A 19,353-nucleotide genomic window follows, 5' to 3' on the forward strand; every position below is an offset into this window, starting at 1 on the left:
TTTTTACATCGTGCTAACTCTCGTTCTTTAAATGACGCTATCCCGAGGAGGACACCTAAAGGCGAGCCGTAATGGCCTCATCTTTGGCAGGCTCCTCCGGTTTTTTTTTACTACGTGCTGACCCTCGTTGTTTAAATGACGCTATCCCGAGAAGGACACCTAAAGGCGAGCCGTAATGGCCTCATCTTCGGCAGGCTCATCCAATTTTTTTTTCGGTTTTTTTTACGTCGTGATGACTCTTGTTCTTTAAATGACGGTATCCCGAGGAGGACACCTAAAGGCGAGCCGTAATGGCCTTATCTTCGGCAGGCTCGTCCTGTTTTTTTTGTTTCGATTTTTTTTTACGTCATGCTTACCTTCGTTCTTTAAATGACGCTAAACCGAGGAGGACACCAAAAGTCGAGCCGTAATGGCCTCATCTTCGGCAGGCTCCTCCATTTTTTTTCCGGTTTTTTTTTATGTCGTGCTGACTCTCGTTCTTTAAATGACGCTATCCCGAGGAGGACACCTAAAGGCGAGCCGTAATGGCCTCATCTTCGGCAGGCTCCTCCGATTTTTTTTACTACGTACTGACCCTCGTTGTTTAAATGACGCTATCCCGAGGAGGACACCTAATGGCGAGCCGTAATGGCCTCATCTTCGGCAGGCTCCACCGATTTTTTTTCCGGTTTTTTTTACATCGTGCTGACTCTCGTTCTTTAAGTGACGCTATCCCGAGAAGGACACCTAAAGGCGAGCCTTAATGGTCTCATCTTCGGCAGGCTCCTCCGGTTTTTTTTTACTACGTGTTGACCCTCGTTGTTTAAATGACGCTATCCCGAGGAGGACACCTAAAGGCGAGCCGTAATGGCCTCATCTTCGAAAGGCTCATCCGATATTTTTTTTCGGTTTTTTTTACGTCGTGATGACTCTCGTTCTTTAAATGATGGTATCCCGAGGAGGACACCTAAAGGCGAGCCGTAATGGCCTTATCTTTGGCAGGCTCATCCTATTTTTTTTGTCTCGATTTTTTTACGTTGTGCTTACCCTCGTTCTTTAAATGACGCTAAACCGAGGAGGACACCAAAAGGCGAGCCGTAATGGCCTCATCTTCGGCAGGCTCCTCCATTTTTTTTCCAGTTTTTTTTATATCGTGCTGACTCTCGTTCTTTAAGTGACGCTATCCCGAGGAGGACACCTAAAGGCGAGCCGTAATGGCCTCATCTTTGGCAGGCTCCTCCGGTTTTTTTTTTACTACGTGCTGACCCTCGTTGTTTAAATGACGCTATCCCGAGGAGGACACCTAAAGGCGAGCCGTAATGGCCTCATCTTCGGCAGGCTCCTCTAATTTTTTTTTTCGGTTTTTTTTACGTCGTGATGACTCTCGTTCTTTAAATGATGGTATCCCGAGGAGGACACCTAAAGGCGAGCCGTAATGGCCTTATCTTTGGCAGGCTCGTCCTATTTTTTTTGTTACGATTTTTTTTACGTTGTGCTTAACCTCGTTCTTTAAATGACGCTAAACCGTGGAGGACAGCAAAAGGCGAGCCGTAATGGCCTCATCTTCGGCAAGCTCCTCCATTTTTTTTCCAGTTTTTTTTTATATCGTGCTGACTCTCGTTCTTTAAGTGACGCTATCCCGAGGAGGACACCTAAAGGCGAGCCGTAATGGCCTCATCTTTGGCAGGCTCCTCCGGTTTTTTTTTTACTACGTGCTGACCCTCGTTGTTTAAATGACGCTATCCCGAGGAGGACACCTAAAGGCGAGCCGTAATGGCCTCATCTTCGGCAGGCTCCTCCGATTTTTTTTTACTACGTGCTGACCCTCGTTGTTTAAATGACGCTATCCCGAGGAGGACACCTAAAGGCGAGCCGTAATGGCTTCATCTTCGGCAGGCTCCTCCAATTTTTTTTTCCGGTTTTTTTTACATCGTGCTGACTCTCGTTCTTTAAGTGACGCTATCCCGAGGAGGACACCTAAAGGCAAGCCGTAATGGTCTCATCTTCGGCAGGCTCCTCCGGTTTTTTTTTACTATGTGCTGACCCTCGTTATTTAAATGACCCTATCCCGAGGAGGACACCTAAAGGTGAGCCGTAATGGCATCATCTTCGGCAGGCTCCTCCGATTTTTTTTTTCGGTTTTTTTTACGTCGTGATGACCCTCGTTCTTTAAATGACGGTATCCAGAGGAGGACACCTAAAGGCGAGCCGTAATGGCCGTATCTTTGGCAGGCTCGTCCTATTTTTTTTTCTCGATTTTTTTACGTTGTGCTTACCCTCGTTCTTTAAATGACGCTAAACCGAGGAGGACACCAAAAGGCGAGCCGTAATGGCCTCATCTTCGGCAGGCTCCTCCATTTTTTTTCTAGTTTTTTTTACATCGTGCTGACTCTCGTTCTTTAAATGACGCTATCCCGAGGAGGACACCTAAAGGCGAGCCGTAATGGCCTCATCTTTGGCAGGCTCGTCCGGTTTTTTTTTACTACGTGCTGACCCTCGTTGTTTAAATGACGCTATCCCGAGAAGGACACCTAAAGGCGAGCCGTAATGGCCTCATCTTCGGCAGGCTCATCCAATTTTTTTTTCGGTTTTTTTTACGTCGTGATGACTCTTGTTCTTTAAATGACGGTATCCCGAGGAGGACACCTAAAGGCGAGCCGTAATGGCCTTATCTTCGGCAGGCTCGTCCTGTTTTTTTTGTTTCGATTTTTTTTTACGTCGTGCTTACCTTCGTTCTTTAAATGACGCTAAACCGAGGAGGACACCAAAAGTCGAGCCGTAATGGCCTCATCTTCGGCAGGCTCCTCCATTTTTTTTCCGGTTTTTTTTTATGTCGTGCTGACTCTCGTTCTTTAAATGACGCTATCCCGAGGAGGACACCTAAAGGCGAGCCGTAATGGTCTCATCTTCGGCAGGCTCCTCCGGCTTTTTTTTACTACGTGCTGACCCTCGTTGTTTAAATGACGCTATCCCGAGGAGGACATCTAAAGGCGAGCCGTAATGGCCTCATCTTCGAAAGGCTCATCGAATATTTTTTTTCGGTTTTTTTTACGTCGTGATGACTCTCGTTCTTTAAATGATGGTATCCCGAGGAGGACACCTAAAGGCGAGCCGTAATGGCCTTATCTTTGGCAGGCTCGTCCTATTTTTTTTGTTTCGATTTTTTTTACGTTGTGCTTACCCTCGTTCTTTAAATGACGCTAAACCGAGGAGGACACCAAAAGGCGAGCCGTAATGGCCTCATCTTCGACAGGCTCCTCCATTTTTTTTCCAGTTTTTTTTATATCGTGCTGACTCTCGTTCTTTAAGTGACGCTATCCCGAGGAGGACACCTAAAGGCGAGCCGTAATGGCCTCATCTTTGGCAGGCTCCTCCGGTTTTTTTTTTACTACGTGCTGACCCTCGTTGTTTAAATGACGCTATCCCGAGGAGGACACCTAAAGGCGAGCCGTAATGGCCTCATCTTCGGCAGGCTCCTCTAATTTTTTTTTCGGTTTTTTTTTACGTCGTGATGACTCTCGTTCTTTAAATGATGGTATCCCGAGGAGGACACCTAAAGGCGAGCCGTAATGGCCTTATCTTTGGCAGGCTCGTCCTATTTTTTTTGTTTCGATTTTTTTTTACGTTGTGCTTAACCTCGTTCTTTAAATGACGCTAAACCGTGGAGGACACCAAAAGGCGAGCCGTAATGGCCTCATCTTCGGCAAGCTCCTCCATTTTTTTCCAGTTTTTTTTATATCGTGCTGACTCTCGTTCTTTAAGTGACGCTATCCCGAGGAGGACACCTAAAGGCGAGCCGTAATGGCCTCATCTTTGGCAGGCTCCTCCGGTTTTTTTTTTACTACGTGCTGACCCTCGTTGTTTAAATGATGCAATCCCGAGGAGGACACCTAAAGGCGAGCCGTAATGGCCTCATCTTCGGCAGGCTCCTCTAATTTTTTTTTCGGTTTTTTTTACGTCGTGATGACTCTCGTTCTTTAAATGACGGTATCCCGAGGAGGACACCTAATGGCGAGCCGTAATGGCCTTAGCTTCGGCAGGCTCGTCCTGTTTTTTTTGTTTCGATTTTTTTTTTACGTCGTGCTTACCTTCGTTCTTAAAATGACGCTAAACCGAGGAGGACACCAAAAGTCGAGCCGTAATGGCCTCATCTTCGGCAGGCTCCTCCATTTTTTTTCCGGTTTTTTTTATGTCGTGCTGACTCTCGTTCTTTAAATGACGCTATCCCGAGGAGGACACCTAAAGGCGAGCCGTAATGGCCTCATCTTCGGCAGGCTCCTCCGATTTTTTTTACTATGTGCTGACCCTCGTTGTTTAAATGACGCTATCCCGAGGAGGACACCTAAAGGCGAACCGTAATGGCCTCATCTTCGGCAGGCTCCTCCAATTTTTTTTTTCGGTTTTTTTTTACATCGTGCTGACTGACGCTATCCCGAGGAGGACACCTAAAGGCTAGCCGTAATGGTCTCATCTTCGGCAGGCTCCTCCGGTTTTTTTTTTTACTATGTGCTGACCCTCGTTGTTTAAATGACGCTATCCCGAGGAGGACACCTAAAGGCGAGCCGTAATGGCATCATCTTCGGCAGGCTCCTCCAATTTTTTTTCGTTTTTTTTACGTCCTGATGACTCTCGTTCTTTAAATGACGGTATCCCGAGGAGGACACCTAAAGGCGAGCCGTAATGGCCTTATCTTCGGCAGGCTCGTCCTGTTTTTTTTTGTTTCGATTTTTTTTACGTCGTGCTTACCTTCGTTCTTTAAATGACGCTAAACCGAGGAGGACACCAAAAGTCGAGCCGTAATGGCCTCATCTTCGGCAGGCTTCTCCATTTTTTTTCCGGTTTTTTTTTATGTCGTGCTGACTCTCGTTCTTTAAATGACGCTATCCCGAGGAGGACACCTAAAGGCGAGCCGTAATGGCCTCATCTTCGGTAGGCTCCTCCGATTTTTTTTTACTACGTGCTGACCCTCGTTGTTTAAATGACGTTATCCCGAGGAGGACACCTAAAGGCGAGCCGTAATGGCCTCATCTTCGGCAGGCTCCTCCGATTTTTTTTTCCGGTTTTTTTTACATCGTGCTGACTCTCGTTCTTTAAGTGACGCTATCCCGAGGAGGACACCTAAAGGCGAGCCGTAATGGTCTCATCTTCGGCAGGCTCCTCCGGTTTTTTTTTTACTACGTGCTGACCCTCGTTATTTAAATGACGCTATCCCGAGGAGGACTTCTAAAGGTGAGCCGTAATGGCCTCATCTTCGGCAGTCTCCTCCGATTTTTTTTTTCGGTTTTTTTTACGTCGTGATGACTCTCGTTCTTTAAATGATGGTATCCCGAGGAGGACACCTAAAGGCGAGCCGTAATGGCCTTATCTTCGGCAGGCTCATCTTGTTTTTTTTGTTTCGATTTTTTTTACGTCGTGTTTACCTTCGTTCTTTAAATGACGCTAAACCGAGAAGGACACCAAAAGTCGAGCCGTAATGGCCTCATCTTCGACAGGCTCCTCCATTTTTTTTCCAGTTTTTTTTATGTCGTGCTGACTCTCGTTCTTTAAGTGACGCTATCCCGAGGAGGACACCTAAAGGCGAGCCGTAATGGTCTCATCTTCGGCAGGCTCCTCCGGTTTTTTTTTTTACTATGTGCTGACCCTCGTTGTTTAAATGACGCTATCCCGAGGAGGACACCTAAAGGCGAGCCGTAATGGCATCATCTTCGGCAGGCTCCTCCAATTTTTTTTGGTTTTTTTTACGTCCTGATGACTCTCGTTCTTTAAATGACGGTATCCCGAGGAGGACACCTAAAGGCGAGCCGTAATGGCCTTATCTTCGGCAGGCTCGTCCTGTTTTTTTTTGTTTCGATTTTTTTTACGTCGTGCTTACCTTCGTTCTTTAAATGACGCTAAACCGAGGAGGACACCAAAAGTCGAGCCGTAATGGCCTCATCTTCGGCAGGCTTCTCCATTTTTTTTCCGGTTTTTTTTTATGTCGTGCTGACTCTCGTTCTTTAAATGACGCTATCCCGAGGAGGACACCTAAAGGCGAGCCGTAATGGCCTTATCTTCGGTAGGCTCCTCCGATTTTTTTTTACTACGTGCTGACCCTCGTTGTTTAAATGACGTTATCCCGAGGAGGACACCTAAAGGCGAGCCGTAATGGCCTCATCTTCGGCAGGCTCCTCCGATTTTTTTTTCCGGTTTTTTTTACATCGTGCTGACTCTCGTTCTTTAAGTGACGCTATCCCGAGGAGGACACCTAAAGGCGAGCCGTAATGGTCTCATCTTCGGCAGGCTCCTCCGGTTTTTTTTTTACTACGTGCTGACCCTCGTTATTTAAATGACGCTATCCCGAGGAGGACTTCTAAAGGTGAGCCGTAATGGCCTCATCTTCGGCAGGCTCCTCCGATTTTTTTTTTCGGTTTTTTTTACGTCGTGATGACTCTCGTTCTTTAAATGATGGTATCCCGAGGAGGACACCTAAAGGCGAGCCGTAATGGCCTTATCTTCGGCAGTCTCATCTTGTTTTTTTTGTTTCGATTTTTTTTACGTCGTGTTTACCTTCGTTCTTTAAATGACGCTAAACTGAGAAGGACACCAAAAGTCGAGCCGTAATGGCCTCATCTTCGACAGGCTCCTCCATTTTTTTTCCAGTTTTTTTTTATGTCGTGCTGACTCTCGTTCTTTAAGTGACGCTATCCCGAGGAGGACACCTAAAGGCGAGCCGTAATGGTCTCATCTTCGGCAGGCTCCTCCGGTTTTTTTTTTTATTATGTGCTGACCCTCGTTGTTTAAATGACGCTATCCCGAGGAGGACACCTAAAGGGGAGCCGTAATGGCATCATCTTCGGCAGGCTCCTCCAATTTTTTTTCGTTTTTTTTACGTCCTGATGACTCTCGTTCTTTAAATGACGGTATCCCGAGGAGGACACCTAAAGGCGAGCCGTAATGGCCTTATCTTCGGCAGGCTCGTCCTGTTTTTTTTTGTTTCGATTTTTTTTACGTCGTGCTTACCTTCGTTCTTTAAATGACGCTAAACCGAGGAGGACACCAAAAGTCGAGCCGTAATGGCCTCATCTTCGGCAGGCTTCTCCATTTTTTTTCCAGTTTTTTTTTATGTCGTGCTGACTCTCGTTCTTTAAATGACGCTATCCCGAGGAGGACACCTAAAGGCGAGCCGTAATGGCCTCATCTTCGGCAGGCTCCTCCGATTTTTTTTTACTACGTGCTGACCCTCGTTGTTTAAATGACGCTATCCCGAGGAGGACACCTAAAGGCGAGCCGTAATGGCCTCATCTTCGGCAGGCTCCTCCGATTTTTTTTTCCGGTTTTTTTTACATCGTGCTGACTCTCGTTCTTTAAGTGACGCTATCCCGAGGAGGACACCTAAAGGCGAGCCGTAATGGTCTCATCTTCGGCAGGCTCCTCCGGTTTTTTTTTTACTACGTGCTGACCCTCGTTATTTAAATGACGCTATCCCGAGGAGGACTTCTAAAGGTGAGCCGTAATGGCCTCATCTTCGGCAGGCTCCTCTGATTTTTTTTTTCGGTTTTTTTTACGTCATGATGACTCTCGTTCTTTAAATGACGGTATCCAGAGGAGGACACCTAAAGGCGAGCCGTAATGGCCTTATCTTTGGCAGGCTCGTCCTATTTTTTTTGTCTCGATTTTTTTACGTTGTGCTTACCCTCTTTCTTTAAATGACGCTAAACCGAGGAGGACACCAAAAGGCGAGCCGTAATGGCCTCATCTTCGGCAGACTCCTCCATTTTTTTTCCAGTTTTTTTTACATCGTGCTGACTCTCGTTCTTTAAGTGACGCTATCCCGAGGAGGACACCTAAAGGCGAGCCGTAATGGCCTCATCTTTGGCAGGCTCCTCCGGTTTTTTTTTTACTACGTGCTGACCCTCGTTGTTTAAATGACGCTATCCCGAGGAGGACACCTAAAGGCAGGCCGTAATGGCCTCATCTTCGGCAGGCTCCTCCAATTTTTTTTTTTGGTTTTTTTTAGGTAGTGATGACTCTCGTTCTTTAAATGACGGTATCCCGAGGAAGACACCTAAAGGCGAGCCGTAATGGCCTTATCTTCGGCAGGCTCATCTTGTTTTTTTTGTTTCGATTTTTTTTACGTCGTGTTTACCTTCGTTCTTTAAATGACGCTAAACCGAGAAGGACACCAAAAGTCGAGCCGTAATGGCCTCATCTTCGACAGGCTCCTCCATTTTTTTTCCAGTTTTTTTTTATGTCGTGCTGACTCTCGTTCTTTAAATGACGCTATCCCGAGGAGGACACCTAAAGGCGAGCCGTAATGGCCTCATCTTCGGCAGGCTCCTCCGATTTTTTTTTACTACGTGCTGACCCTCGTTGTTTAAATGACGCTAACCCGAGGAGGACACCAAAAGGCGAGCCGTAATGGCCTCATCTTCGGCAGGCTCCTCCATTTTTTTTCCAGTTTTTTTTACATCGTGCTGACTCTCGTTCTTTAAGTGACGCTATCCCGAGGAGGACACCTAAAGGCGAGCCGTAATGGCCTCATCTTTGGCAGGCTCCTCCGGTTTTTTTTTTACTACGTGCTGACCCTCGTTGTTTAAATGACGCTATCCCGAGGAGGACACCTAAAGGCAGGCCGTAATGGCCTCATCTTCGGCAGGCTCCTCCAATTTTTTTTTTTGGTTTTTTTTACGTAGTGATGACTCTCGTTCTTTAAATGACGGTATCCCGAGGAAGACACCTAAAGGCGAGCCGTAATGGCCTTATCTTCGGCAGGCTCATCTTGTTTTTTTTGTTTCGATTTTTTTTACGTCGTGTTTACCTTCGTTCTTTAAATGACGCTAAACCGAGAAGGACACCAAAAGTCGAGCCGTAATGGCCTCATCTTCGACAGGCTCCTCCATTTTTTTTCCAGTTTTTTTTTATGTCGTGCTGACTCTCGTTCTTTAAATGACGCTATCCCGAGGAGGACACCTAAAGGCGAGCCGTAATGGCCTCATCTTCGGCAGGCTCCTCCGATTTTTTTTTACTACGTGCTGACCCTCGTTGTTTAAATGACGCTAACCCGAGGAGGACACCTAAAGGCGAGCCATAATGGCCTCATCTTCGGCAGGCTCCTCTGATTTTTTTTCCGGTTTTTTTACATCGTGCTGACTCTCGTTCTTTAAGTGACGCTATCCCGAGGAGGACACCTAAAGCCGAGCCGTAATGGTCTCATCTTCGGCAGGCTCCTCCGGTTTTTTTTTTACTACGTGCTGATCCTCGTTATTTAAATGACGCTATCCCGAGGAGGACTTCTAAAGGTGAGCCGTAATGGCCTCATCTTCGGCAGGCTCCTCCGATTTTTTTTTTCGGTTTTTTTTACGTCGTGATGACTCTCGTTCTTTAAATGACGGTATCCAGAGGAGGACACCTAAAGGCGAGCCGTAATGGCCTTATCTTTGGCAGGCTCGTCCTATTTTTTTTGTCTCGATTTTTTTACGTTGTGCTTACCCTCTTTCTTTAAATGACGCTAAACCGAGGAGGACACCAAAAGGCAAGCCGTAATGGCCTCATCTTCGGCAGGCTCCTCCATTTTTTTTGCAGTTTTTTTTACATCGTGCTGACTCTCGTTCTTTAAGTGACGCTATCCCGAGGAGGACACCTAAAGGCGAGCCGTAATGGCCTCATCTTTGGCAGGCTCCTCCGGTTTTTTTTTTACTACGTGCTGACCCTCGTTGTTTAAATGACGCTATCCCGAGGAGGACACCTAAAGGCGAGCCGTAATGGCCTCATCTTCGGCAGGCTCCTCCAATTTTTTTTTTTGGTTTTTTTTACGTAGTGATGACTCTCGTTCTTTAAATGACGGTATCCCGAGGAAGACACCTAAAGGCGAGCCGTAATGGCCTTATCTTCGGCAGGCTCATCTTGTTTTTTTTGTTTCGATTTTTTTTACGTCGTGTTTACCTTCGTTCTTTAAATGACGCTAAACCGAGAAGGACACCAAAAGTCGAGCCGTAATGGCCTCATCTTCGGCAGGCTCCTCCATTTTTTTTCCAGTTTTTTTTACATCGTGCTGACTCTCGTTCTTTAAGTGACGCTATCCTGAGGAGGACACCTAAAGGCGAGCCGTAATGGCCTCATCTTTGGCAGGCTCCTCCGGTTTTTTTTTTACTACGTGCTGAATCTCGTTGTTTAAATGACGCTATCCCGAGGAGGACACCTAAAGGCGAGCCGTAATGGCCTCATCTTCGGCAGGCTCCTCCAATTTTTTTTTTTGGTTTTTTTTACGTAGTGATGACTCTCGTTCTTTAAATGACGGTATCCCGAGGAAGATACCTAAAGGCGAGCCGTAATGGCCTTATCTTCGGCAGGCTCATCTTGTTTTTTTTGTTTCGATTTTTTTTACGTCGTGTTTACCTTCGTTCTTTAAATGACGCTAAACCGAGAAGGACACCAAAAGTCGAGCCGTAATGGCCTCATCTTCGACAGGCTCCTCCATTTTTTTTCCAGTTTTTTTTTATGTCGTGCTGACTCTCGTTCTTTAAATGACGCTATCCCGAGGAGGACACCTAAAGGCGAGCCGTAATGGCCTCATCTTCGGTAGGCTCCTCCGATTTTTTTTTACTACGTGCTGACCCTCGTTGTTTAAATGACGCTAACCCGAGGAGGACACCTAAAGGCGAGCCATAATGGCCTCATCTTCGGCAGGCTCCTTCGATTTTTTTTCCGGTTTTTTTACATCGTGCTGACTCTCGTTCTTTAAGTGACGCTATCCCGAGGAGGACACCTAAAGGCGAGCCGTAATGGTCTCATCTTCGGCAGGCTCCTCCGGTTTTTTTTTTACTACGTGCTGATCCTCGTTATTTAAATGATGCTATCCCGAGGAGGACTTCTAAAGGTGAGCCGTAATGGCCTCATCTTCGGCAGGCTCCTCCGATTTTTTTTTTTCGGTTTTTTTTACGTCGTGATGACTCTCGTTCTTTAAATGACGGTATCCAGAGGAGGACACCTAAAGGCGAGCCGTAATGGCCTTATCTTTGGCAGGCTCGTCCTATTTTTTTTGTCTCGATTTTTTTACGTTGTGCTTACCCTCGTTCTTTAAATGACGCTAAACCGAGGAGGACACCAAAAGGCGAGCCGTAATGGCCTCATCTTCGGCAGGCTCCTCCATTTTTTTTCCAGTTTTTTTTACATCGTGCTGACTCTCGTTCTTTAAGTGACGCTATCCCGAGGAGGACACCTAAAGGCGAGCCGTAATGGCCTCATCTTTGGCAGGCTCCTCCGGTTTTTTTTTTACTACGTGCTGACCCTCGTTGTTTAAATGACGCTATCCCGAGGAGGACACCTAAAGGCGAGCCGTAATGGCCTCATCTTCGGCAGGCTCCTCCAATTTTTTTTTTTGGTTTTTTTTACGTCGTGATGACTCTCGTTCTTTAAATGACGGTATCCCGAGGAAGACACCTAAAGGCGAGCCGTAATGGCCTTATCTTCGGCAGGCTCATCTTGTTTTTTTTGTTTCGATTTTTTTTACGTCGTGTTTACCTTCGTTCTTTAAATGACGCTAAACCGAGAAGGACACCAAAAGTCGAGCCGTAATGGCCTCATCATCGACAGGCTCCTCCATTTTTTTTCCAGTTTTTTTTTATGTCGTGCTGACTCTCGTTCTTTAAATGACGCTATCCCGAGGAGGACACCTAAAGGCGAGCCGTAATGGCCTCATCTTCGGCAGGCTCCTCCGATTTTTTTTTACTACGTGCTGACCCTCGTTGTTTAAATGACGCTAACCCGAGGAGGACACCTAAAGGCGAGCCATAATGGCCTCATCTTCGGCAGGCTCCTCCGATTTTTTTTTCGGTTTTTTTTACATCGTGCTTACTCTCGTTCTTTATGTGACGCTATCCCGAGGAGGACACCTAAAGGCGAGCCGTAATGGTCTCATCTTCGGCAGGCTCCTCCATTTTTTTTTCGGTTTTTTTTTATGTCGTGCAGACTCTCGTTCTTTAAATGACGCTATCCCGAGGAGGACACCTAAAGGCGAGCCGTAATGGCCTCATCTTCGGCAGGCTCCTCCGATTTTTTTTACTATGTGCTGACCCTCGTTGTTTAAATGACGCTATCCCGAGGAGGACACCTAAAGGCGAGCCGTAATGGCCTCATCTTCGGCAGGCTCCTCCAATTTTTTTTTTGGTTTTTTTTTACATCGTGCTGACTGACGCTATCCCGAGGAGGACACCTAAAGGCGAGCCGAAATGGTCTCATCTTCGGCAGGCTCCTCCGGTTTTTTTTTTACTACGTGCTGACCCTCGTTGTTTAAATGACGCTATCCCGAGGAGGACACCTAAAGGCGAGCCGTAATGGCATCATCTTCGGCAGGCTCCTCCAATTTTTTTTTGTTTTTTTTACGTCCTGATGACTCTCGTTCTTTAAATGACGGTATCCCGAGGAGGACACCTAAAGGCGAGCCGTAATGGCCTTATCTTCGGCAGGCTCGTCCTATTTTTTTTGTTTCGATTTTTTTTACGTCGTGCTTACCTTCGTTCTTTAAATGACGCTAAACCGAGGAGGACACCAAAAGTCGAGCCGTAATGGCCTCATCTTCGGCAGGGTTCTCCATTTTTTTTCCGGTTTTTTTTTATGTCGTGCTGACTCTCGTTCTTTAAATGACGCTATCTCGAGGAGGACACCTAAAGGCGAGCCGTAATGGCCTCATCTTCGGCAGGCTCCTCCGATTTTTTTTTACTACGTGCTGACCCTCGTTGTTTAAATGACGCTATCCCGAGGAGGACACCTAAAGGCGAGCCGTAATGGCCTCATCTTCGGCAGGCTCCTCCGATTTTTTTTCCGGTTTTTTTTACATCGTGCTGACTCTCGTTCTTTAAGTAACGCTATCCCGAGGAGGACACCAAAAGGCGAGCCGTAATGGTCTCATCTTCGGCAGGCTCCTCCAGTTTTTTTTTTACTACGTGCTGACCCTCGTTATTTAAATGACGCTATCCCGAGGAGGACACCTAAAGGTGAGCCGTAATGGCCTCATCTTCGGCGGGCTCCTCCGATTTTTTTTTTCGGTTTTTTTTACGTCCTGATGACTCTCGTTCTTTAAATGACGGTATCCAGAGGAGGACACCTAAAGGCGAGCCGTAATGGCCTTATCTTTGGCAGGCTCGTCCTATTTTTTTTGTCTCAATTTTTTTACGTTGTGCTTACCCTCGTTCTTTAAATGACGCTAAACCGAGGAGGACACCAAAAGGCGAGCCGTAATGGCCTCATCTTCGGCAGGCTCCTCCATTTTTTTTCCAATTTTTTTTACATCGTGCTGACTCTCGTTCTTTAAGTGACGCTATCCCGAGGAGGACACCTAAAGGCGAGCCGTAATGGCCTCATCTTTGGCAGGCTCCTCCGGTTTTTTTTTTTACTACGTGCTGACCTTCGTTCTTTAAATGACGCTAAACCGAGAAGGACACCAAAAGTCGAGCCGTAATGGCCTCATCTTCGACAGGCTCCTCCATTTTATTTCCAGTTTTTTTTTATGTCGTGCTGACTCTCGTTCTTTAAGTGACGCTATCCCGAGGAGGACACCTAAAGGCGAGCCGTAATGGTCTCATCTTCGGCAGGCTCCTCCGGTTTTTTTTTTTACTATGTGCTGACCCTCGTTGTTTAAATGACGCTATCCCGAGGAGGACACCTAAAGGCGAGCCGTAATGGCATCATCTTCGGCAGGCTCCTCCAATTTTTTTTCGTTTTTTTTACGTCCTGATGACTCTCGTTCTTTAAATGACGGTATCCCGAGGAGGACACCTAAAGGCGAGCCGTAATGGCCTTATCTTCGGCAGGCTCGTCCTGTTTTTTTTTGTTTCGATTTTTTTTACGTCGTGCTTACCTTCGTTCTTTAAATGACGCTAAACCGAGGAGGACACCAAAAGTCGAGCCGTAATGGCCTCATCTTCGGCAGGCTTCTCCATTTTTTTTCCAGTTTTTTTTTATGTCGTGCTGACTCTCGTTCTTTAAATGACGCTATCCCGAGGAGGACACCTAAAGGCGAGCCGTAATGACCTCATCTTCGGCAGGCTCCTCCGATTTTTTTTTACTACGTGCTGACCCTCGTTGTTTAAATGACGCTATCCCGAGGAGGACACCTAAAGGCGAGCCGTAATGGCCTCATCTTCGGCAGGCTCCTCCGATTTTTTTTTTCCGGTTTTTTTTACATCGTGCTGACTCTCGTTCTTTAAGTGACGCTATCCCGAGGAGGACACCTAAAGGCAAGCCGTAATGGTCTCATCTTCGGCAGGCTCCTCCGGTTTTTTTTTTACTACGTGCTGACCCTCGTTATTTAAATGACGCTATCCCGAGGAGGACTTCTAAAGGTGAGCCGTAATGGCCTCATCTTCGGCAGGCTCCTCCGATTTTTTTTTTCGGTTTTTTTTACGTCGTGATGACTCTCGTTCTTTAAATGACGGTATCCAGAGGAGGACACCTAAAGGCGAGCCGTAATGGCCTTATCTTTGGCAGGCTCGTCCTATTTTTTTTGTTTCGATTTTTTTACGTTGTGCTTACCCTCTTTCTTTAAATGACGCTAAACCGAGGAGGACACCAAAAGGCGAGCCGTAATGGCCTCATCTTCGGCAGGCTCCTCCATTTTTTTTCCAGTTTTTTTTAGATCGTGCTGACTCTCGTTCTTTAAGTGACGCTATCCCGAGGAGGACACCTAAAGGCGAGCCGTAATGGCCTCATCTTTGGCAGGCTCCTCCGGTTTTTTTTTTACTACGTGCTGACCCTCGTTGTTTAAATGACGCTATCCCGAGGAGGACACCTAAAGGCGAGCCGTAATGGCCTCATCTTCGGCAGGCTCCTCCAATTTTTTTTTTTGGTTTTTTTTACGTAGTGATGACTCTCGTTCTTTAAATGACGGTATCCCGAGGAAGACACCTAAAGGCGAGCCGTAATGGCCTTATCTTCGGCAGGCTCATCTTGTTTTTTTTGTTTCGATTTTTTTTACGTCGTGTTTACCTTCGTTCTTTAAATGACGCTAAACCGAGAAGGACACCAAAAGTCGAGCCGTAATGGCCTCATCTTCGACAGGCACCTCCATTTTTTTTCCAGTTTTTTTTTATGTCGTGCTGACTCTCGTTCTTTAAATGACGCTATCCCGAGGAGGACACCTAAAGGCGAGCCGTAATGGCCTCATCTTCGGCAGGCTCCTCCGATTTTTTTTTACTACGTGCTGACCCTCGTTGTTTAAATGACGCTAACCCGAGGAGGACACCTAAAGGCGAGCCATAATGGCCTCATCTTCGGCAGGCTCCTCCGATTTTTTTTCCGGTTTTTTTACATCGTGCTGACTCTCGTTCTTTAAGTGACGCTATCCCGAGGAGGACACCTAAAGGCGAGCCGTAATGGTCTCATCTTCGGCAGGCTCCTCCGGTTTTTTTTTTACTACGTGCTGATCCTCGTTATTTAAATGACGCTATCCCGAGGAGGACTTCTAAAGGTGAGCCGTAATGGCCTCATCTTCGGCAGGCTCCTCCGATTTTTTTTTTCGGTTTTTTTTACGTCGTGATGACTCTCGTTCTTTAAATGACGGTATCCAGAGGAGGACACCTAAAGGCGAGCCGTAATGGCCTTATCTTTGGCAGGCTCGTCCTATTTTTTTTGTCTCGATTTTTTTACGTTGTGCTTACCCTCGTTCTTTAAATGACGCTAAACCGAGGAGGACACCAAAAGGCGAGCCGTAATGGCCTCATCTTCGGCAGGCTCCTCCATTTTTTTTCCAGTTTTTTTTACATCGTGCTGACTCTCGTTCTTTAAGTGACGCTATCCCGAGGAGGACACCTAAAGGCGAGCCGTAATGGCCTCATCTTTGGCAGGCTCCTCCGGTTTTTTTTTTTACTACGTGCTGACCCTCGTTGTTTAAATGACGCTATCCCGAGGAGGACACCTAAAGGCGAGCCGTAATGGCCTCATCTTCGGCAGGCTCCTCCAATTTTTTTTTTTGGTTTTTTTTACGTCGTGATGACTCTCGTCCTTTAAATGACGGTATCCCGAGGAAGACACCTAAAGGCGAGCCGTAATGGCCTTATCTTCGGCAGGCTCATCTTGTTTTTTTTGTTTCGATTTTTTTTACGTCGTGTTTACCTTCGTTCTTTAAATGACGCTAAACCGAGAAGGACACCAAAAGTCGAGCCGTAATGGCCTCATCATCGACAGGCTCCTCCATTTTTTTTCCAGTTTTTTTTATGTCGTGCTGACTCTCGTTCTTTAAATGACGCTATCCCGAGGAGGACACCTAAAGGCGAGCCGTAATGGCCTCATCTTCGGCAGGCTCCTCCGATTTTTTTTTACTACGTGCTGACCCTCGTTGTTTAAATGACGCTAACCCGAGGAGGACACCTAAAGGCGAGCCATAATGGCCTCATCTTTGGCAGGCTCCTCCGATTTTTTTTTCGGTTTTTTTTACATCGTGCTTACTCTCGTTCTTTATGTGACGCTATCCCGAGGAGGACACCTAAAGGCGAGCCGTAATGGTCTCATCTTCGGCAGGCTCCTCCATTTTTTTTCCGGTTTTTTTTTATGTCGTGCTGACTCTCGTTCTTTAAATGACGCTATCCCGAGGAGGACACCTAAAGGCGAGCCGTAATGGCCTCATCTTCGGCAGGCTCCTCCGATTTTTTTTACTATGTGCTGACCCTCGTTGTTTAAATGACGCTATCCCGAGGAGGACACCTAAAGGCGAGCCGTAATGGCCTCATCTTCGGCAGGCTCCTCCAATTTTTTTTTCGGTTTTTTTTTACATCGTGCTGACTGACGCTATCCCGAGGAGGACACCTAAAGGCGAGCCGTAATGGTCTCATCTTCGGCAGGCTCCTCCGGTTTTTTTTTACTACGTGCTGACCCTCGTTGTTTAAATGACGCTATCCCGAGGAGGACACCTAAAGGCGAGCCGTAATGGCATCATCTTCGGCAGGCTCCTCCAATTTTTTTTTCGTTTTTTTTACGTCCTGATGACTCTCGTTCTTTAAATGACGGTATCCCGAGGAGGACACCTAAAGGCGAGCCGTAATGGCCTTATCTTCGGCAGGCTCGTCCTGTTTTTTTTGTTTCGATTTTTTTTACGTCGTGCTTACCTTCGTTCTTTAAATGACGCTAAACCGAGGAGGACACCAAAAGTCGAGCCGTAATGGCCTCATCTTCGGCAGGCTTCTCCATTTTTTTTCCGGTTTTTTCTTATGTCGTGCGGACTCTCGTTCTTTAAATGACGCTATCTCGAGGAGGACACCAAAAGGCGAGCCGTAATGGCCTCATCTTCGGCAGGCTCCTCCGATTTTTTTTTACTACGTGCTGACCCTCGTTGTTTAAATGACGCTATCCCGAGGAGGACACCTAAAGGCGAGCCGTAATGGCATCATCTTCGGCAGGCTCCTCCAATTTTTTTTCGTTTTTTTTACGTCCTGATGACTCTCGTTCTTTAAATGACGGTATCCCGAGGAGGACACCAAAAGGCGAGCCGTAATGGTCTCATCTTCGGCAGGCTCCTCCGGTTTTTTTTTTACTACGTGCTGACCCTCGTTATTTAAATGACGCTATCCCGAGGAGGACACCTAAAGGTGAGCCGTAATGGCCTCATCTTCGGCAGGCTCCTCCGATTTTTTTTTTCGGTTTTTTTTACGTCGTGATGACTCTCGTTCTTTAAATGACGGTATCCAGAGGAGGACACCTAAAGGCGAGCCGTAATGGCCTTATCTTTGGCAGGCTCGTCCTATTTTTTTTGTCTCGATTTTTTTACGTTGTGCTTACCCTCGTTCTTTAAATGACGCTAAACCGAGGAGGACACCAAAAGGCGAGCCGTAATGGCCTCATCTTCGGCAGGCTCCTCCATTTTTTTTCCAGTTTTTTTTACATCGTGCTGACTCTCGTTCTTTAAGTGACGCTATCCCGAGGAGGACACCTAAAGGCGAGCCGTAATGGCCTCATCTTTGGCAGGCTCCTCCGGTTTTTTTTTTTACTACGTGCTGACCCTCGTTGTTTAAATGACGCTATCCCGAGGAGGACACCTAAAGGCGAGCCGTAATGGCCTCATCTTCGGCAGGCTCCTCCAATTTTTTTTTTTGGTTTTTTTTACGTCGTGATGACTCTCGTCCTTTAAATGACGGTATCCCGAGGAAGACACCTAAAGGCGAGCCGTAATGGCCTTATCTTCGGCAGGCTCATCTTGTTTTTTTTGTTTCGATTTTTTTTACGTCGTGTTTACCTTCGTTCTTTAAATGACGCTAAACCGAGAAGGACACCAAAAGTCGAGCCGTAATGGCCTCATCATCGACAGGCTCCTCCATTTTTTTTCCAGTTTTTTTTATGTCGTGCTGACTCTCGTTCTTTAAATGACGCTATCCCGAGGAGGACACCTAAAGGCGAGCCGTAATGGCCTCATCTTCGGCAGGCTCCTCCGATTTTTTTTTACTACGTGCTGACCCTCGTTGTTTAAATGACGCTAACCCGAGGAGGACACCTAAAGGCGAGCCATAATGGCCTCATCTTCGGCAGGCTCCTCCGATTTTTTTTTCGGTTTTTTTTACATCGTGCTTACTCTCGTTCTTTATGTGACGCTATCCCGAGGAGGACACCTAAAGGCGAGCCGTAATGGTCTCATCTTCGGCAGGCTCCTCCATTTTTTTTCCGGTTTTTTTTTATGTCGTGCTGACTCTCGTTCTTTAAATGACGCTATCCCGAGGAGGACACCTAAAGGCGAGCCGTAATGGCCTCATCTTCGGCAGGCTCCTCCGATTTTTTTTACTATGTGCTGACCCTCGTTGTTTAAATGACGCTATCCCGAGGAGGACACCTAAAGGCGAGCCGTAATGGCCTCATCTTCGGCAGGCTCCTCCAATTTTTTTTTCGGTTTTTTTTTACATCGTGCTGACTGACGCTATCCCGAGGAGGACACCTAAAGGCGAGCCGTAATGGTCTCATCTTCGGCAGGCTCCTCCGGTTTTTTTTTTACTACGTGCTGACCCTCGTTGTTTAAATGACGCTATCCCGAGGAGGACACCTAAAGGCGAGCCGTAATGGCATCATCTTCGGCAGGCTCCTCCAATTTTTTTTTCGTTTTTTTTACGTCCTGATGACTCTCGTTCTTTAAATGACGGTATCCCGAGGAGGACACCTAAAGGCGAGCCGTAATGGCCTTATCTTCGGCAGGCTCGTCCTGTTTTTTTTGTTTCGATTTTTTTTACGTCGTGCTTACCTTCGTTCTTTAAATGACGCTAAACCGAGGAGGACACCAAAAGTCGAGCCGTAATGGCCTCATCTTCGGCAGGCTTCTCCATTTTTTTTCCGGTTTTTTCTTATGTCGTGCTGACTCTCGTTCTTTAAATGACGCTATCTCGAGGAGGACACCAAAAGGCGAGCCGTAATGGCCTCATCTTCGGC

This window comes from Arachis ipaensis, chromosome B7, assembly GCF_059453495.1.
Source record: "Arachis ipaensis isolate K30076 ecotype BB chromosome B7, ASM5945349v1, whole genome shotgun sequence".
Classification (NCBI taxonomy): domain Eukaryota; kingdom Viridiplantae; phylum Streptophyta; class Magnoliopsida; order Fabales; family Fabaceae; genus Arachis; species Arachis ipaensis.